This window comes from Triticum dicoccoides, chromosome 7B (genome assembly GCF_002162155.2).
Source record: "Triticum dicoccoides isolate Atlit2015 ecotype Zavitan chromosome 7B, WEW_v2.0, whole genome shotgun sequence".
Classification (NCBI taxonomy): domain Eukaryota; kingdom Viridiplantae; phylum Streptophyta; class Magnoliopsida; order Poales; family Poaceae; genus Triticum; species Triticum dicoccoides.
Genome location: NC_041393.1, coordinates 756,927,381 through 756,933,838, shown reverse-complemented (window position 1 = coordinate 756,933,838; position 6,458 = coordinate 756,927,381). Strand labels below are relative to the sequence as shown.

Here is a 6,458-nt window from a genome sequence, read left to right as displayed (position 1 = left end):
GCCATGGTAGGGAAGGCCGACCGCGACCCAGGTCGCCCGCAACTCGCGGCGCCAGAGGCGGATCTGGGCGCGCCGCCGCCACCACCAGCCTCCAGCCTGCACCACCACCGCACTGCCCATCGCATCGCTGGCATGCGCCGCCGACAGCCCACATCGGCGCGCTGCCGAGCTGCCACGGCCAGCGCCAAGCGCCACATCCGGCCAGAGGCGTCCGACCCTCACAGAAACCCCCACGCGCGGAGACGAGAAGGCCCCGCCGCCGCCAGCGATGAGCGGGCTTCGTCCGCTCGCGCCCCCGGGCGGCCGCGAGGGCGGAGGGAGAGGAGGGGGGACCGGCGGCGGTGCTAGGGTTGCCCCCCGGACGCCTGCGGGAGCGTCGCGGGAGGGAGGAGGGGAGGTTCCGGTTCTTCAGTCCCTTCAAAAGCTCCTCTACAATGGAGTATCAATTTCATAAAATAAACAACATACTGACCAAAATACATTAGGAAGTAAGTTGTACAAGATTCAGCTTACCTTATGCTTGGAAAGAGCCTTTCCAATCATTTTATTGGTTCATCTGTCTCTAGTAAGGCACAAGCCAACTTCCCTCTATTTGTAGTATGTAGAAACGATCCTAGCGTAAGGTTGAGCAAGCAAACAACTCACATATTGCTGGAAATGTTTTAGAAATTATATATTTTAGTAAACATGGCTGACCTGTAAAAAGTTATGGGTCTTTCTCAGTTTTGTAGTGCGGAGCTCAACAACTGAAACAAAAAATACATGCTGTGTCGAGACAAGCTGAAACATGGCTTAAAGCACATCAAATGAAACATGGGTGTGGTGTGGTGGGGGGATGGAGTTCGTTGTCACTGCTCGCTGAAGGTTGATAATATAACTGGAATTTCAATCGTCGGAAGCACATAAGCTAATTTCAACCCTTTGTCAAAAGCCAAAATGAAGGCAACCACATCACATCCCATGAGATAGAAGATTAGAGAACTTACCATCAAGATGGAAACCGGGACGGGTTCCCTTCGTCGGATGTTGGTAGACCGACGTCAAAATCAGGGCAAGTCACATTACCAAACGGACAACGGTGGCTTGGCCAGTTCACAAACCCATGGCGTCTACTCCTCATCGACTCTCGTTCCTTCGTCGGCATCATGGGTCGGGCATCAACGACAGTCTCCCATTGCTGCTCAGCACGGACTCCAATGTGACAACACCAAAGTTGCAAGTTGTCTTGATTGGACTACAACACAAAAAACATCATTCAAATGGCAGATTATAAATATGCAAGAGAAAATTATATTGCGCTATCGAATATATCAGACAATCTCTGTCTTCTCCATGCTGCACGCAACAAAGAACGCTAGATTTTGGTCGATGCCTTGAGTTAACTGATGCATGGTAAATAGTAGATCGTGATCCAAAATTTGTACATGCCTTGAGTTTGTTTATGCAAATGAAATAGTATTGATCATCTATGAATTTTACAGTATACTTCTTTATGACTACAGGGAGATGGAAGTGCAGTTTGTTTATGTACGTATGAATTTAGGTAAGCTTACCACCGATCGAGTTCAATCAAGTTGCCATTTCCAGCTAAAGCGTAGAGGTTATAGAACATACACCTATTGCATGTTATTCCAGAAAGTGCTTAACGATGCAATACTAAAATTTAATCTAATGAGTACGCTGATCTCGAACATGAAAAGGACGAGAATAGAAGGCCAGAACATGCATATATCTCTACAACAAACTTTCCTTGCTTAGATATATCTATGAAACAACAACTTCACACCAATAAATCAAAAGAGAAATTTCTTCAAATAGGTTGTGGCCAACGTGAGTGAATATAGTCCATTATATCTACTGAAGTCCAAATGCATGGATTGGTTAGTGGGCTTTCAGAGTGATATAAAGTAGAAATCTAGGACCCTAAATCTTTTTTCGTCGGCCAACACAAACAATCTGACGACTTAACAGAATAAATGCAAAGAGAAAAAAGGCAAACCTTATTGTGAAATTTTGAAGCAGGTGAGCCTCGTCAAAGTTTTGTATATTATACTGCCGTTCCATCGCAATATGGCACCCATGCATCAACGAAATGTCGGCCGACGAGCCTCCTAGCCTCCGCCGAGCAAGCTGCATCGACCTACCAAGGAGCCACCGCGCCTGGCAGAGAAAGGCCCCCCAACGCCATGGAAGGGGACACTTCAGTTCTCTTTATTTCCAGTTTATAGTACTGGTCCTGCAAGTTACATCAGGTCAATCTATTTTAGAAAGAAACCAAATATTGTTACTCGGAGAAAGACATTAGTGTAGCTTTGATAGCAATGACAACATACCATGATTCCACCAGGGTCAACGGCTGATAATTATGTGTTTGTTGTATTTGTTGCCTAGCGATGACCCTGTGAGCCGGTGCTTATCTCAATTTGATGGGATCTTGCAGTAGATCTGAGATATTGTGAAATTTGTCAACACAGATGCTGGATTATTGAAAATTAGTTGCACAGATGGATCATTTGTGCTGTGTGTACCTTCCTAGAATAGCTGCCGCTTCAGAAATAGTTGGATTTATGTACCATCGAGTTGCCAGACAGGACTTGAAGGTCAAGTTTCCTGTACAAAAAATTTAACGGGTAATTTTAATTTCTTATCTAAATTGTGCAGGATGGATATAAGATGACGATACGTACTTACATTAAATTCATGTACTGGCATGCCAACAAATAGAACTATAATGGGTTCTTGAGCAGACCACCGTTGTAGCTTGTCTGCATCAAGGGCATCTGCTAATTTTCCCCAAAACATCACAACGGCGGGAATTCTGGAAAGATATATCATTGTTTCAGTGGAGAGATAAGAACACGGAATGAAAAATGATAAAAGTTGGCGCACATTTGTGATGTGATTTTCTCATATCTGGTCAATCGATCCGCCGCTCGGCGCAAATATTCTTGTGATGCTGGTAACTAATCCAACATTCACAAGTTCAGTAAATTGTAAGTTGTAAGAAGTGGAAAATTATACAATAAAAACAATTCTTAAGAGTTGCTGACCTGACAACAAAACGATTTGTTTAATGCAGCTTTGGTACTGTGTACATTGTAGGTGGTATATCCATACTTGGGAAAGTTTGGTGGCTGAGGCACAATTGGTTCCACGGTAGTTTTTTGGGCAAACACTACTCTCCATGGACGATCTACAGTTTTGTATCTTTCCTTAGCATACTGAACCTGGTAAGCGCCAAGCTTGTAAATTGTTGTTCCTTCAGAGATCCTGTTCTTGAAGAGCTGTACTTGAAAATTTGGAATTGTGCCTTCCATTGTTCCGCCCTAGAAAGGAAGTAAATATGTGTATGGTAAACAGGTCACTGCCTTCAGGACCCCAATGTTCTCATATCCTTGTAATGCGGACGGTAAGGATGCCTCTGCTGGAATATCCTGTAACGTCTCAGCAGCATTTCATCCATCTATGAATTTTCAAAATAAATATATGTATAAGAAAACCTGCTCGCCAGAGCAACAAAATTACTGTGATTTAACAGAGACTATTGAACTCATGGCAAAAAAAAAATCTAAACGCATGCATCTCCAATATATATGTTTCTTTCTTTCCAAATCCAGCCAGACCACCCCAGCCGGCACAATCCAGTGCATTTTTTTTCTGAAACTGAAAAAATGGAGATGTACTACTTGTCAGCTTACATACACAACGAAACAACGTAAGCATCCTAACTTAACAAATAATAACAGGGCATCGACTACAGCTATGCTAACTATTAGCACCACAACATCAAAGAAAAAGGGAAGAAACTGCCAACATTTATAGCTAGCTATAGGAGAGACCACCATGCTAGAATGCAAATGAAGCCCAAAATGGTTCACTTAGTGTTGTCACATGTGAAGAACACATTACAACATCTAAGAGGGGCAAAGGACAACCTGACATGGTAAGATCAGCAAGTACTTCCGCAGATGCACCCAGCCACAAATTTGAGTATCGCCTTCTCCGATGGTGATCGAGAGTAACGAACAATAAAGTGATTAAGCAAACAAATTACATGTATGTTGTTCTTTAAGTTTCTATAAACAGATGCATGATTTGTTGAACTTGACAGATTCTTGAAATCACCATCTTTGAACACATGAGCTGTGGGAAAATTTGTATTGGTGAGAGCAAGCTAAACCAAACCTAGTTCAACAAACAATTGAGCCATCCAATGCATGTTTCTTGTTCATTTTTACTCAGAATATTGTTGGCATTGCAGACATTCCATTGAACACATATAATAGCTTTGTGTTACTCAGCAGGCTTGGCTAAAATTTCTCTAATGGTAGAAGAGAAAGGAGAGAAGATGACCTCCTGCTTTATCTGTCGCATCTGCCATAGCCAAGGTGAGGGTTCTTGCAGCCGTAGGAAGAATAGAAGATAATGCCGAACAGGGTGAAGCGCCCCTTAGCAGCACTAATGACGCGGACGTGGGCACCGCATGGGCCGTCGACTGGGAATAAAACGACACAACAACAATAATAACGAGGCATACGATGAGTATAATTTGCTGCATCTCGCACCTCATTGGAATTTTGAGTTCCCAGCTCACTGAATTTGTGGGTTCACATCTCACGTAAGCACATTGAATGAAACTACTTGTGAGTAGGAAGAATAGAGAAAAGTACTTGTTCACACCTCTAATATTAACGGATGGGTGCCTCTCACCTTGGGATTCAGGTTCTTTCCTGGCTAGAGGTTAGTCCTGATCCAAAGCTGAAATTGGAAAACAAACAATGTCAGGTCAAATACACAATAGCAACAGAAGAAGTTTATTTTTTCTGTCCGATGATAATAGCTTTCAGTTTCACAAATGTAGAAACTAAGACATACAAAAATCCAGCTTTCAAAAATTTATGTAATCTAAAAAACATGAAGATATTTCACAAGGAAAAACATGAAGGTACACACAACAACTCAAAAAATTCCCCAGACCAACACTAAATAAATGGGCGACTGGCAGAAGTGTGAGCCGTTGAGGCATTAGACAAACCTATTTTGTTATGGCGCAGTATGGATAGCAGTAGCAGGTAGACTTTGCACAGCTGGAACCTGCTTTTCATGGAGGGTGCTTGTGGTACCTGAACCAGCTCCACCCGTTGGAGGACTTGTCGTAGTAAGTGTGATCGACCGCGCGTCAGGCCTCTAGGAACATCAGGTTCTCCTCCGTGAGCGCCGGCGCTGCTTGGGTCGGTCAAAACAATGAATCAACGAGAATCAAAGCGAACGTCAATCTGAACCCTCGGCTAGCTCGCGTTGCTTCGTCCTTGCGGAACATGGCCTGGAATCCATGATACTCCAAACTCATCTCGAGTCTTTTGACAGTGATTCCTTGCGCAGCTCCTTCCTCCACGGGGTCATGTGAGCCCGGGTAGCAGCAGCTTACCCATCAAATGCACGACAGGAGAAGCACACATGTAATTGTATGGCAATTGACGAGACATTCACCAAGATATAACAGAACAGAAATTTTGTAGTTCATCTCAAGGAAAAGGGCATGGCTAGAGATTTATTACCGCAATGGGATGGTGTGGTGGACGAAGACATGGGACAGGGGAGGCAAAGCCGTTGCGTCCGTCCAGATGCACGTGGACCACCACAGGACGGTCTGGCTGGATCTGGTTGGAGCAAGCGGCGGAGACCTTCAAGTGCAGCCACCGGCGGCGGCAACCGCCTCACGCCCCTCCTCCTTGAGATGATGTACATGGAATCAACTACGGCCGGATCTAGAGCGTCGGCAGGTGGGGAGGCCGTGGCAGTCGTGGCACCGATGGAGACCCATGGCGTGGCGTCCTTGTAAGGGAGGCGGTGTCGCGAGAGAGAGGGGTCTTTAGAGAGGCACAGGATCTTGGCGCCGGCGAAGGGCGACTCTTCTCGGATCTCAGCGGCGGCGAAGGGAGCGTCCTCTCCGATCGAGAACGCACGGGCGGCGGCGATGGGATGCGAGTGCGAGGCGGCGGCGATGGGATCTGGTGGTGTGGCGTGGTGGCCTGGAAGGGATCTGATGCGAGTGCGAGCCCGTAGTTCTCGAACCCGTAGGGTCCGCACACTTAAGGTTTCGATGACAGTTATATTATGAGTTTATGAGTTTTGATGTACCGAAGGAGTTCGGAGTCCCGGGTGAGATCGGGGACATGACGAGGAGTCTCAAAATGGTCGAGATGTAAAGATCGATATATTGGACGACTATATTCGAGCTTCGGAAAGGTTCCGAGTGATTCGGGTATTTTTCGGAGTACCGGAGAGTTACGGGAATTCGCCGGGGAGTATATGGGCCTTATTGGGCCATACGGGAATAGAGGAGAGAGGCCGAAAGGAAGGAGGTGTGCAGCCCCCCTCTGGTCCGAATTGGACAAGGGGTGCAGCCCCCTTTTCCTTCCCCCTCTCCCCCTCTTTCCTTCTCTCCTACTCCAACA

At 45.7% G+C, this 6,458-nt stretch overlaps 1 long non-coding RNA gene across 12 annotated transcripts in view; it reads right to left on the bottom strand.

Annotated features, from left to right (window-relative positions):
- LOC119337379 overlaps positions 1 to 6,053 on the bottom strand; it is a 7,943-nt gene extending 1,890 nt beyond the window's left edge. The window contains exons 1-14 of one of the 12 annotated variants that reach the window (XR_005163259.1): positions 5,559 to 6,053; positions 5,036 to 5,423; positions 4,711 to 4,758; positions 4,354 to 4,495; positions 3,051 to 3,463; positions 2,890 to 2,963; positions 2,692 to 2,818; positions 2,529 to 2,610; positions 2,334 to 2,445; positions 2,000 to 2,236; positions 987 to 1,234; positions 697 to 877; positions 514 to 613; positions 242 to 429 (exon numbers count right to left, since the gene is read on the bottom strand). This is a non-coding gene — a long non-coding RNA (uncharacterized LOC119337379). Of the gene's footprint in view, positions 1 to 6; positions 430 to 513; positions 1,235 to 1,999; positions 2,237 to 2,333; positions 2,446 to 2,528; positions 2,611 to 2,687; positions 2,819 to 2,889; positions 2,964 to 3,050; positions 3,464 to 4,353; positions 4,496 to 4,710; positions 4,759 to 5,035; positions 5,424 to 5,558 lie in introns of those variants that run through there. The other 11 variants (XR_005163260.1, XR_005163266.1, XR_005163267.1 and 8 more) reach the window with 11 other exon arrangements.
- Positions 6,054 to 6,458: the final 405 nt, after the last annotated feature.